Here is a 12,511-nt window from a genome sequence, read left to right on the forward strand (position 1 = left end):
AAAAAGTTTTGCTTATTATTTATTATAGTTTATCCTCTGGGACTCTCACAGTTTCCAATATATGCTTAATATTTTAGCTATTTTTTCAATTATCATTGTCTTAAATATTTTATGTAGATTAAATATGTACATGTTTACGTATTGTAATTAATAGAAATAACCTTCTATTTCAATTAATTTTCTAAACACAAAGAACTACAAAATCAAATACATTGTTAAATTTGCTAATGTGTATGGATTTCTATGGGCTTCCCTGGTTGCTCAGTGGTAAAGAACTCATCCTGCCAATGCAGGAGATACGGGTTCAATCCCTGGGTTGGGAAGATCCTGTAGGGAAGGAAATGGCAACCCACTCCAGTATTTTTACCCAGGAAATCCCATGGACAGTAGAGCTGGTGGCCAGCAGTCCATGTGGTCACTAAACAGACACAATTTAGCGACTCAACAATAACAATGGATTTCTATGTGTTAAAATTAGAAAATTGAAAATAATTTGTTTTCATCAGAATTTGTAGAGCAAAGGAGGTCACTATAAAATGTTTTGATAAGAAAACCCAGGGCTTCAATTCACTTAAAGATTGTTCTCTCCACCCAACTCCTCTCTATCACAATTGTATAGAAATTTAGGCATTATTGGCAAATTAATGATCCACCCATGTCAACCAGTCTTCAATCCTAAAACTGTGGAACATCTTTAAGAAGAAAAGAAACTTTTTATCTCCCATAGGCCTTGAATAAGGATTGTTCAAACCAAAAGGGAGAAATTAAATCATAATATATTGCAGTTCTATGATCCCATAGCTGAACTAAGATTTATTTCAGATAGCTTAAATGTAATTGTTAACAGAATTGGGTTATACATTTTATTCATTGACCTAAAGTTCAACCCTGATGCATTAGCTAGGGATAGATTTAGGCTATCTTTTTTAAATTTTGAACTTTTTTCTCTAGAATGGAATGATCAAATTTCTTCATGAGGAAGAAGGATTAGATGCTTTATAAAACCTTGTGATAGTTCAGTTTTGCTGATGGAAAACAGAACACATTAATTTTTATAATTAGCATTGGAATTATTCACTTTGAATTTCACAAACTGTCTGCCTAACTCAATTTAGTAACAATCAATGACTCTTTCACTCACACCTAGGCAATAACCTGAATAAAACTGGCTTTATCTAGGGCCAGTCTCTGCATGGAGTCTCCTTCAAAGATACATCCTAGAGCCATGATGAATGGTTATGATAGGTCTCCTGTAATGGGTTGACACAGGGATTTTCATGATTTTCTACAGAGAAATATTCTTTAAAAAGTGTTCCTGATGCCCGTATCATTTGTCCCTTTTCCTTGCTATGTCTTGTTTTAAATATTTCTATGAGTTTACTGCATATCCAGAACATATTGTTCCAACACTTGCACTCAATTCAAATTCATCTTGATATTTATGCCCTCTAGTGAGCTGAAGCTAAGTGCCATTAGGTGGAGGTTTTGATGGATCTGAGTTCACTAATAGCACCAAATGCTCTATGTCATAACCTCAGTGCTTACAAAAGCAACACAATAACAGAAATAAATTAGGTGGGCTGAATAAAACAGTCTATCCTTTTAAGGAAGAGGTATTATTTCTCACTTTTTATAGAGATATGTTTACTAATAAACAGTTCTCTGTTTAACAACAATAATAAACAAGAATGCAAGAATATAATTAACAGCCAACAATGATGTTCCCATTAGCACATACAGTCTTCATGCACATTTGAAAGAGCATTTTCCAAGAGAGAAATGGCTTGAACTAATGGTTACTAAGGCACTTTAATTGGAAATTCAACAGCAGCAACCAGTCCTTTGGGGAGTATGTCAGGCTGGCGGAACAGGTTAGAAGTCACATATCAACCTCCCCTCACTTTTGAGAAGACACACAAATGTCCCAGGAAACTGGGTGTTCTTACCTATGAACAATGTTCCAGATAGTTATTTTAAGAAAATGCTTTCTGAGTTCCTCATTTTTGTGAATTTGTGTAAATCAGTGAATTTTTTCAGGTCCAATCCTCTGGCACCTAGAGTCGAGCTAGAACATCCTATCCTGAATTGTGCATTTTCCCCCAGAGGGGGAATTTCAACCTCAGTCTACACTGTCCTTTTGACTTTGCACTGACATTCTGCTTATGTTTGATTCTTCTTTGCCATCTGGCACTGCAATTTTTCTAATAATTTAGCTGCTTCTTGTTGTCGGTGTTATTCAGTCATGTCTGACTTTTTGCAGCCCGTGGACTGCAGCCTGCCAGGGTTTCCTGTCCTTCACTACCTAATTTTCAGAAAATGCATTCATAGCATTGTAACTGTGAAGGCTTGGAAATTCATTGTTTGTATACACAGACATTAACTATACCCCTCAATTATCCTCCAAATTGGAGACCTGGGCGTGGAGATGACAGATTATAAATAGTTTGCCATAGATGCATCAATTGGTGATGTTCCATTACTGAGTCATGTCCAGCTCTTTGCAACCTCATGGATGGCAGCACACCAGACTTCACTGTCCTTCAGCATCTCCGGGAGCTTGCTCAAACTTATGTCCATTGAGTATGATGCCATCCAACCATTTCATCCTCTGTCACTACCTTCTCATGCCCTCAATCTTTCCCAGCATCAGGGTCTTTTCCAGTGAGTCAGCTCTTTGCATCAGATGGCCAAAGTATTGGAACTTCAGCTTCAGCATTAGTCCTTCCAATAAATATTCAGAGTTGATTTCCTTTAAGATTGACTGGTTTGATCTCCTTGCTGTTCAAGGGACTCTCAAAAGTTTTCTCTAGCACCACAGTTCAAAAGCATTAATTCTTCAGCACTCAGACCTTTATGGTCCAACTCTCACATCAGTGCATGACTACTGGAAAAACGATTGCTTTGAGTAGATGCACTTTTGTCAGCAAAGTGATGTCTCTGCTTTTTAATACACTGTCTAGACTTGTCATAGCTTTTCTTCCAAGGAGCAAATGTCTTTTAATTTCAGGCTGCAGTCACTGTCTGCAGTGATCTTAGAGCCCAAGAAAATAAAAACCGTCAGTTTCCATTTTTTCCCCATCTGTTTGCCATGCAGTGAGGGGACCAGATGCCATGATCTTAATTTTTGAATGTTGAGTTTAGACCAGCCTTTTTACTCTCCTCTTTGACCTTTATCAGGAGACTCTTTAGTTCCTCTTTACTGTCTGCCATTAGAGTGGTATCATCTGCATATCTGAAGTTGTTGATATTTCTCCTTGCAATCTTGATTCCAGCTTGTGATTCATCTAGCCTGGCATTTCCCATGATGTGCTCTGCCTGTAAGTTAAATAAGCAGGGTGACAATATGCAGCCTTGTCATACTCCTTTCCCAATTTTGAACCAGTCTGTTTCATGTCTAGTTCTAACTGTTGCTTCTTGACCTGCATATGGGCTTCTCCAGAGGCAGGTAAGATGGTCTAGTATTCCCACCTCTTGAAAAATTTTCCAGTTTGTCATGATCCACACAGTCAAATTCTTTAGTGTAGGCAGTGAAGAAGAAGTAGATGTTTTTCTGAAATTCTCTTGCTTTTCTATGATCCATTGGATATTAGCAATTTGATCTCTGGTTCCTCTGCCTTTTCTAAATCTAGTTTGTATATATGGAAGTTCTTGGTTCACCTACTCTTGAAGCCTAACTTGAAGGATTTTGAGCATTACCTTCAGTTCAGTTCAGTTCAGTTCAGTTGCTCAGTTGTGTCCGACTCTGCGACCCCATGAATTGCAGCACGCCAGGCCTCCCTGTCCATAACCAACTCCCGGAGTTCACTCAAACTCACGTCCATTGAGTTGGTGATACCATCCAGCCATCTCATCCTCTGTCGTCCCCTTCTCCTCCTGCCCCCAAACCCTCCCAGCATCAGAGTCTTTTCCAATGAGTGAACTCTTTGCATGAGGTAGCCAAAGTATTGGAGTTTCAGCTTTAGCATCAGTCCTTCTAAAGAACACCCAGGACTGATCTCTAGCATGTGAAATGAGTGCAATGTGAGGCAGTTTGAACATTCTTTGAAATTCCTCTTCTTTGGTATTGAAATGAAAACTGACATTTTCCAGTCCTGAGCCACTGCTGAGTTTTCCAAATTTGCTGGTATATGTGCTTTAAAAGCATCTTTTAGGATTTGAAATAGCTCAGCCTGAATTCCATCACCTCCACTAGCTTTGTTTGAGTAACGTTTCTTCAGGCCTGCTTGACTTCACACTCCGGAATGTCTGGTTCTAGGTAACTGACTACACCATCAGAGCTGCTATTGTGGCTCAATTGTGTGGCTTAATTTGATTCAGGCCGACTTAAGAACTGAACCAGATTCAAGAAGCAGTAAGTAAGATAGAATTTTTATCTTGATTTTCTTTGAGCTGGGATGCAAAGGTTTTAAACAATACAGTAACTAGAAAGCATCCTAAATATTTTTCTAAGCTATATTTTCCCCCATCTCCCTTCCAAGGTAGTTGTTACATATAAAAATCAACACCATCTTTGTTATTATCATTTTTTTCCTCTGATGACTACACATACATTTCTCTCATCATTAAGCTGTTCTTCTTTTTCTTCCAATTTTCCTTTTCTCAGCCCCATGCTCTTGCTCACATATTTTTAGCCCTTTTCCTCAATACTTAACCCTAAGGTTAGCCAAGACCTACCTATTAACTCCAATGTACTCTGCCCCCAAGAAAGACTAGTTCATCCCATTTTAATGGTTTTTAATTAAAATTGTGTCTCCATAGAAACTTGTTAAATACAATTTTCCACTTCATTATAAGAAATTATGCATTGGTTTAAAAAAAAGAAATCAAGTTTTTGACCTGTCTTTTCAAACTACTCTCTAACTTGCATTTCTACTTTATAACTACCTGCTTCTATATTTGCTAGTAATAAACCAGCCAATTAATTCCAAAAGCCTTGAAAGAGATACCATGCCTTGAGATTAAGAATCAAAGAATCAAATGAGAAAGTTCTCTTCCTAGGTGTCAAACAGTGAGCACTAAGTCATCTAGAGTTTTTCTGTAAGACAGGTGGACATAAATTGTCTTCTATCTCTGTTGTAGTCATGGAAGGAAACTTTTCTTGAGTATGAGGATTTATTATTCATTGATGAATGTCATTTTTAAAATGCTACTGAACTGTACTCATTCAGACTGAAGAATGAGAAGGATTTCTTTGCAAACCAAAAACAAGATTTCTATTAAAATGTATTCATAATTTTTCTAAAATCTGAAACACATGTTATTTACATTTTAAAATCAAATGTTACTTGATAGTTTAAAACTATAAAATCATTTAACTGTTCATGAAAAAGTTGACTAATCTCAAAATTATATACCTTATTATGTTTCATTTTAATAAGTATGCTACTCAAGATCATTTTAGTCTCTCTTCTTGGTTTCTCCTCATGTCTGTGATCTCTGTTTGTGTCCTAGAGCTTGGTCTTGAATATTTTCTTCTGTCTATTTCCACTCACTCCATTCATAATTTCCATCCAGTCTCCAGCCTTGAATAACATCTATGTGTTGAAGGCTCTCAAATTTCCATCTCCAGCCTATTTCTCTGTCTGAAGTCTGGAGTTGTCTATTCAACTTCCTCCTGAATATCTCTGCTTAGATGTTTAATAGGCATCTCAAACTTAACCTGTCCAAAACTAATCAGATTCTCTGGTCATTCCAAATCTGGTACTGTCACAGACTTTCACCATCATCATTAATAGGACATCCATTCTTCCACTAATTCTAGCAAAAACTCTTAGGAGTAATTCTTGACTCCTTTCTTTCTGTCATAACCATACACAATCGATCAGAAAAATATGTTAGCTCTACTTTGAATACTTATTTTCAAAACCCATCTGCTTGTTACTTCCTTAACTGCTGACACTGGTTCGAGCAACCATCGTCTGTGACCTAGATTACTGCAACAGCCTTCTGACTAGTCTCACTGCTTCTGCTCTTGCTCCTATTCAGTTCTGTAGAAATCATTTGTTATTCAGCTTACCTGTGCCCACCTATTAGTTTCTTCATAGTTATTTCTCCTCTAGGACTGATACATATATACTATCTGCTTCTCTCCCTCTTTTTACCTGGCTGTTTGTCCCCCATGCCCTGCTTGACTGTAGATAGCAACACCCATTTTGATATAAAGCAATCCCTTCAATAAAAACGGAAATGGAATATTGGCCTTCTGGATTACGTGGCCATGTTCTTGAATATAATTAGGATGTAATACATTCATTTAACTACATTAGAGATAAAGTGGATTACATTTAATAAAATACATTGGAAGAGTTAGATGAATGCTATTGGCTCAAAGCATTTGATTTAATTAAGGATGCTGAGTTAAGACTAACTGAAAGAAAAGTTGTCACTTCCTTGTGAAGACTCATCATAATTTCTAATATTATTATCATTTTGGCCTCCCTGAGAAGAAAAACAGTAGAAGCAAAATGTATGACTAATAATGTTTTCAGGCAAAATTTCCTGTTACTTTGGGATTGGCAACCTATACCATACCCACTAAGGAAAAAGATTTTTAAATATCCCCCTCCATAAAAACTGAGGTTCAGATACCTCCTTTGTGGTTTATTAAGTGGGTTCTGACTTATTTCTCTTAATCATAACTCAGCTATCCCACTACCAATTTATATAAGCAACAAAAGAAAAGTAAGAGAGATTGAGATATCTATCTATCCATTAATGTCTATGTATCTAATTAAACTGTTAGAGTCAAAGGTTTTTCAGATTTTCCTTTAGATCCTCATAGGAATGGAGAGCATCTTCTCTTTTCCAGCTGCTGAAATGAAGGAAGGAATGAATCACGAACTGCTGGTGCATTATCAGCATCCTCCCCTCCATCCCCCAACGTAATCGCAGATGCACCTTGGGTGGGTGGGTGGAGGAAGTAAGAATTTTAAATTAATTTGGACTAAGTGTTTTCAATATTGAAAGTGATGAGAATTTTAGAGGCTGCACCCAGCATTTCTTTAAGGAAAGTAAGATTTATCAGTGCATGTTTGAAGGCTATAATTAAGGATGAAAGAAAGAAAGGAAGAAATTTCTGTTTGTCTTCCACGACTTTCATAATACTCCATAAAATGCTTACTCAAGCAAGAACTTCCTTGTTCTCAGTGGAGAACTCTCTGAATAACTATGGCTTCCTACCCATAATGGGATGTCTGAGAGAATTCCTTGAGTGAATAGGATGGGACTAGAGTCCCTGGGAAAACTGTTTGACAGCAAGACTGGACCTGCTTGCCAATGAACTTCAGTTCAGTTCAGTCACTCAGTCGTGTCCGACTCTGCGACCCCATGAATTGCAGCACACCAGGCCTCCCTGTCCATCACCAACTCCCGGAGTTTACCCAAACCCATGTCCATTGAGTCGGTGATGCCATCCAACCATCTCATCCTCTGTCGTCCCCTTCTCTTCCTGCCCCTAATCCCTCCTAGCATTAGAGTCTTTTCCAATGAGTCAGCTCTTCTCATGAGGTGGCCAAAGTACTGGAGTTTCAGCTTCAGCATCATTCCTTCCAAAGAACACCCAAGACTGATCTCCTTTAGAATGGACTGCAAGAATTTCTCCTTGCAGTCCAAGGACTTTCAAGAGTCTTCTCCAACACCACAGTTCAAAAGCATCAATTCTTCAGCGCTCAGCTTTCTTCACAGTCCAACTCTCACATCCATACATGACCACTGGAAAAACCACAGCCTTGACTAGACGGACCTTTGTTGGCAAAGTAATGTCTCTGCTTTTGAATATGCTATCTAGGTCGGTCATAACTTTCCTTCCAAGGAGTAAGCATCTTTTAATGTCATGGCTTCAGTCACCATCTGCTGTGATTTTGGAGCCCCAAAAAATAAAGTCTGACACTGTTTCCACTCTTTCTCCATCTATTTCCCATGAAGTGATGGGACCAGATGCCATGATCTTCATTTTCTGAATGTTGAGCTTTAAGCCAACTTTTTCACTTTTCTCTTCCCCTTTCACCAAGAGGCTTTTTAGTTCCTCTTCACTTTCTGCCATAAGGGTGGCATCTGCAAACTTACCCTTTGAGAATAAGGGATTTTTTTCTTGAGTCTCAGTTAGCCTCAAAAGAAAGGAAATCCTTCTCTTTCACAGACATTTCACTCTCTGGAGGTAGTTAATTTGAGGGAGCAATTAGAGTAACAATCTGATGCATAAACCAGAATATATTTGTGGTTCTCATAGAAAGAATGTATATTCACACATGTTTGTCTATTCATATCTAACAATAGACTCCTCTTTTAGTTACATATTAAGGTACTATTAAATTCCTAGAGAACTACCATTGGGAAAACTAATTTAATAGCAATCTTTAGGAGTTTGCACCTAATTTCTGTAGAGCTATGCAAGAGAAGAGTAGGAGTTGTTATAGAAATGAAAAGAGGTTCAGAACTAGGATTGCTTCTCTGCATTCCTGGCACTTTAATATCTATATTTCTGGCTTTCTCAAGAATATAAGAGATGCAACTGTTTCCCATAATTTTCCTTGAAGCATCATCCAGTATGCTGAAGTTAGATAGAACAGGTGGTTTATTTGTTGTTGTTGTTCTTGTTCAGTCATTCAGTCATGGCCAGCTCTTTGAGACCCCATGAACTGCAGCATGTCAGGCTTCCCTGTCCTTCACTATTTCCTGGAGTTTGGTCAAACTTATGTCCACTGAATCAACGATGCACTATGAAGAAAGTTTAAAAAAAAAAAAAAAAGGAAGGAAATGGAACCCTCCTTGTTTATAATTCCTGAGATCAAAACCTAATTCTTCTTCAGGTCCTTAATCCCCTTCTGAGCACCTGTCATTTCTAAAATGAAAGAACACCAAGATTCTGTAGCATTTTTCTTCAAAAGACTTATCTGAATACAGTCTGAAACATTTCTGACTCTTTTATATCTTAAAGCATACTGGGTATCTTGAATTTGCCCATTCTACTTAAAGCAACACAGAAATGAGTCAGTACTCCAGCAAGAATTATTTATAACAGACTTTCTTCAGGCCTTAGAAAATGAAACAGGATAAATGAATTTTGTCTACTTTATCGTTTATGCTTTGCTTTCATTGTTTAAAGTGGGGAGGGGGATTAGAGGCAGTAATGTGTATTTCTCATTTCAAATAGATGGAAATTACCTTTTTATGCCAGGAAACTGTTTATCCAGGAGAATATTGGAGCTACAGATTAGCCATATTCTCTTAAATTTTGTCACCATGGTCTGTGAGCCAAGAGTTGTAAAATGACCTGAGGGATTAGAATAGAGTGAGGGTTTTGTTAACAATGCAGATTTCTGGTTCCTACGTTGTAATTACTAAATCTGCATTTTAATACGTTTTTAATATAAATTCATGTCTGGATGTCTGGGCTTCCTTGGTGGCTCAACTGTAAATAATCTGCCTGCCAGTGCAGGAGGCATGGGTTCCATCCCTGCATCAGGAAGAGCCCCTGGAGAAGGCAATGGCAACCCACTCCAGTATTCTCACCTGGGAAATCCCATGAACAGAGGAGCCTGGCAGACTGACACAACTTAGAGATAAACAGCAACAACAAAATGACACCTGTAGATGTCTAAAAAGCTTTGAAAGTCTTCAAAAGCAGTAACCACCACATGAAACCAAAAGGTCTTTTCCTCACTAACTATAAGCTACAGAAACAAAGACCTACTAGACTTCCTCACATAGAAGTATTGACCCTAATTTCATGTGCCCTATGCACAGGGATGCTAAATAAGCCAAAATATTGCAGTTTGGAACAGAGAAAGGTTTACTGCTTGGGCCAAGCAAGGAGAATGGTTAGCTCATGCTCAGAAGACCTCAGCTTCCTGGTGGTTTTCAGAGAAGAGTTTTTTGTTGTTGTTTTTTTGTTCTATTTTTAATTAATTATTTTTTGGCTGTTCTGAGTTTTGTTGCTTTTCATGGGTTTTCTCTAGTTGTAGAAAGTGGGGGATACTGTTTGTTGTGGTGCAAGGGCTTCTTCTCATTGCGGTAGCTTCTCTTGTTGTGGAACACAGGCTCTAGGCACACGTGGTTGTGGCACATGGGTTTAGTTGCTCTGCATGAAGCATGTGGAATCTTCTAGGACCAGGGATTGAACCCGTGGACCCTGCATTGGCAGGCATATTCTTATTCATTGTGCCGCCAGAGAAGTCCCAGAGAAGGGTTTCTAGATATAGAATTTGGAGTGAGGGATGTAGGGTCAGTGACTTTCTTCTGATTGGTTGGTGGTGAGGTAACAGAGTGGTCTTTCAGGAATCTTGTGTTCAGCCTGAAGTTACTGTCCTCCTCCTACGAAGGACTTTAGTTCTTGTAGAGGAACTCTAAAAGATATACTGTTTCTGCATCCCCTCACTTCCCTGAACAATAAATTTTAAATCTGCTCTTTGGAACTCAGGGAAGGTCTAGAGGCTGAAGCTTTTGTTTGTTTGTTTGTTTGTTTGTTTTGTTTGTATTTTCTAAAAACAAGAAATGGGATACATGTACCTGAGAAGGCCCTCCAGGGTTCTGCTTGTTTTCAGTATTTCTCACTTCCTTTCTCTGGACTTTCTGTCTTCCCTCCATAACCCTCATATTCTATTCATTTTTTTCCTTTCTTAATAGAACTCACCTCTGACAAAATATCCTACAAGAACTCTTTTCTAATGCCCTTGAGATTTTACCTGTCTTTTCCCCACATTTCTAGCCTATCTAGCTCAAACATGCATTTATTCTACATGTTAGCTATGAATGTCTTCCTTGTATAAACTTTGTGTTTCATGAAATGAAATATAATGTCAAAAAATTTTTAAAAATTGTACCACCTAGCATAGTATCTTATATATAGCAAAAGCTAAATGTTTGTTCAGAATAAATAAATACAGAAATAATAAAGAAATTAATATCAGGGAAGCACTTAAAATTGTGTGGTTAGAATCTCAGATTTACATTAAAATTGAGTTACTTTGTTTTATCCCCCTAACCATTCATTTCTGTCTTCACTAAACTTATTTTAAGGAGAATAGATATGCTTACACAAATGTCTTTCTTAGAAAATTAATCCAGTACATCTATCATGGAAGTAGTTACTAACTTGGAATTTGAATTTTCCCTTTTCACTACGTAGGTCTGTGTTTCTCATCAAGTCATATGTTTGATGAATTTTTTCTTACCTACAAAACTGATACAAGAAAGAAACCAGCATTTTTATGCTCAGTTCAGTTCAGTTCAGTCGTTCAGTCGTGTCTGACTCTTTGAGACCCCATGAATCGCAGCATGCCAGGCCTCCCTGTCCATCACCAACTCTCAGAGTTCACTCAGACTCACGTCCATCGAGTCAGTGATGCCATCCAGCCATCTCATCCTCTGTCATACTCTTTTCCTCCTGCCCCCAATCCCTCTCAGCATCAGAGTCTTTTCTGAGTGAACTCTTCACATGAGGTGGCCAAAGTGCTGGAGTTTCAGCTTTAGCATCATTCCTTTCAAAGAACACCCAGGACTGATGTCCTTCAGAATGGACTGGTTGGATCTCCTTGCAGTCCAAGAGACTCTCAAGAGTCTTCTCCAACACCACGGTTCAAAAGCATCAATTCTTCAGTGCTCAGCTTTCTTCACAGTCCAACTCTCATATCCATACATGACCACTGGAAAAACCACAGCCTTGACTAGACGGACCTTTGTTGGCAAAGTAATGTATCTGCTTTTGAATATGCTATCTAGGTTGGTCATAACTTTCCTTCCAAGGAATAAGCATCTTTTAATTTCATGGCTGCACTCACCATCTGCAGTGATTTTGGAGCCCAAAAGAATAAAGTCTGACACTGTTTCCACTGTTCCCCTATCTATTTCCCATGAAGTGATGGGACCAGATGCCATGATCTTCATTTTCTGAATGTTGAGTTTTAAGCCAACTTTTTCACTCTCCTCTTTCACCTTCACAAGAGGCTTTTTAGTTCCTCTACACTTTCTGCCATAAGGGTGGTGTCATCTGCATATCTGAGGTTATTGATATTTCTCTGAGCAATCTTGATTCTACTTGTGCTTCCTCCAGCCCAGCATTTCTGATGATGTACTCAGCATATAAGTTAAATAAACAGGGTGACAATATACAGCCTTGACGTACTCCTTTTCCTATTTGGAACCAGTCTATTGTTCCATGTCCAGTTCTAACTGTTGCTTTCTGACCTGCATACAGATTTCTCAAGAGGCAAGTCAGGTGGTCTGGTATTCCATCTCTTTCAGAATTTTCCACTGTTTACTGTGATCCACACAAAGGCTTTGGCATAGTCAATAAAGCAGAAATAGGTGTTTTTCTGGAACTCTCTTGCTTTTTCGATGACCCAGAGGATGTTGGCAATTTGGTCTCTGGTTCCTCTGCCTTTTCTAAAACCAGCTTGCACACCTGGAAGTTCACGGTTCATGTATTGCTGAAGCCTGGCTTGGCGAATTTTGAGCATTACTTTACTAGCGTGTGAGATGGGTGCAATTGTGCAGTAGTTTGAGCATTCTTTGG

General features: G+C 38.4%; 1 protein-coding gene across 1 annotated transcript in view; it reads left to right on the forward strand.

The window, feature by feature from the left end:
* Nucleotides 1–12,511, forward strand: part of CSMD3 (CUB and Sushi multiple domains 3) — a 1,491,512-nt gene that overhangs the window by 968,887 nt on the left and 510,114 nt on the right. The gene's annotated exons all lie outside the window — the stretch shown is intronic.

Source organism: Bison bison, unplaced genomic scaffold, assembly GCF_000754665.1.
Source record: "Bison bison bison isolate TAMUID 2011002044 unplaced genomic scaffold, Bison_UMD1.0 scf7180017864491, whole genome shotgun sequence".
Taxonomy (NCBI): domain Eukaryota; kingdom Metazoa; phylum Chordata; class Mammalia; order Artiodactyla; family Bovidae; genus Bison; species Bison bison.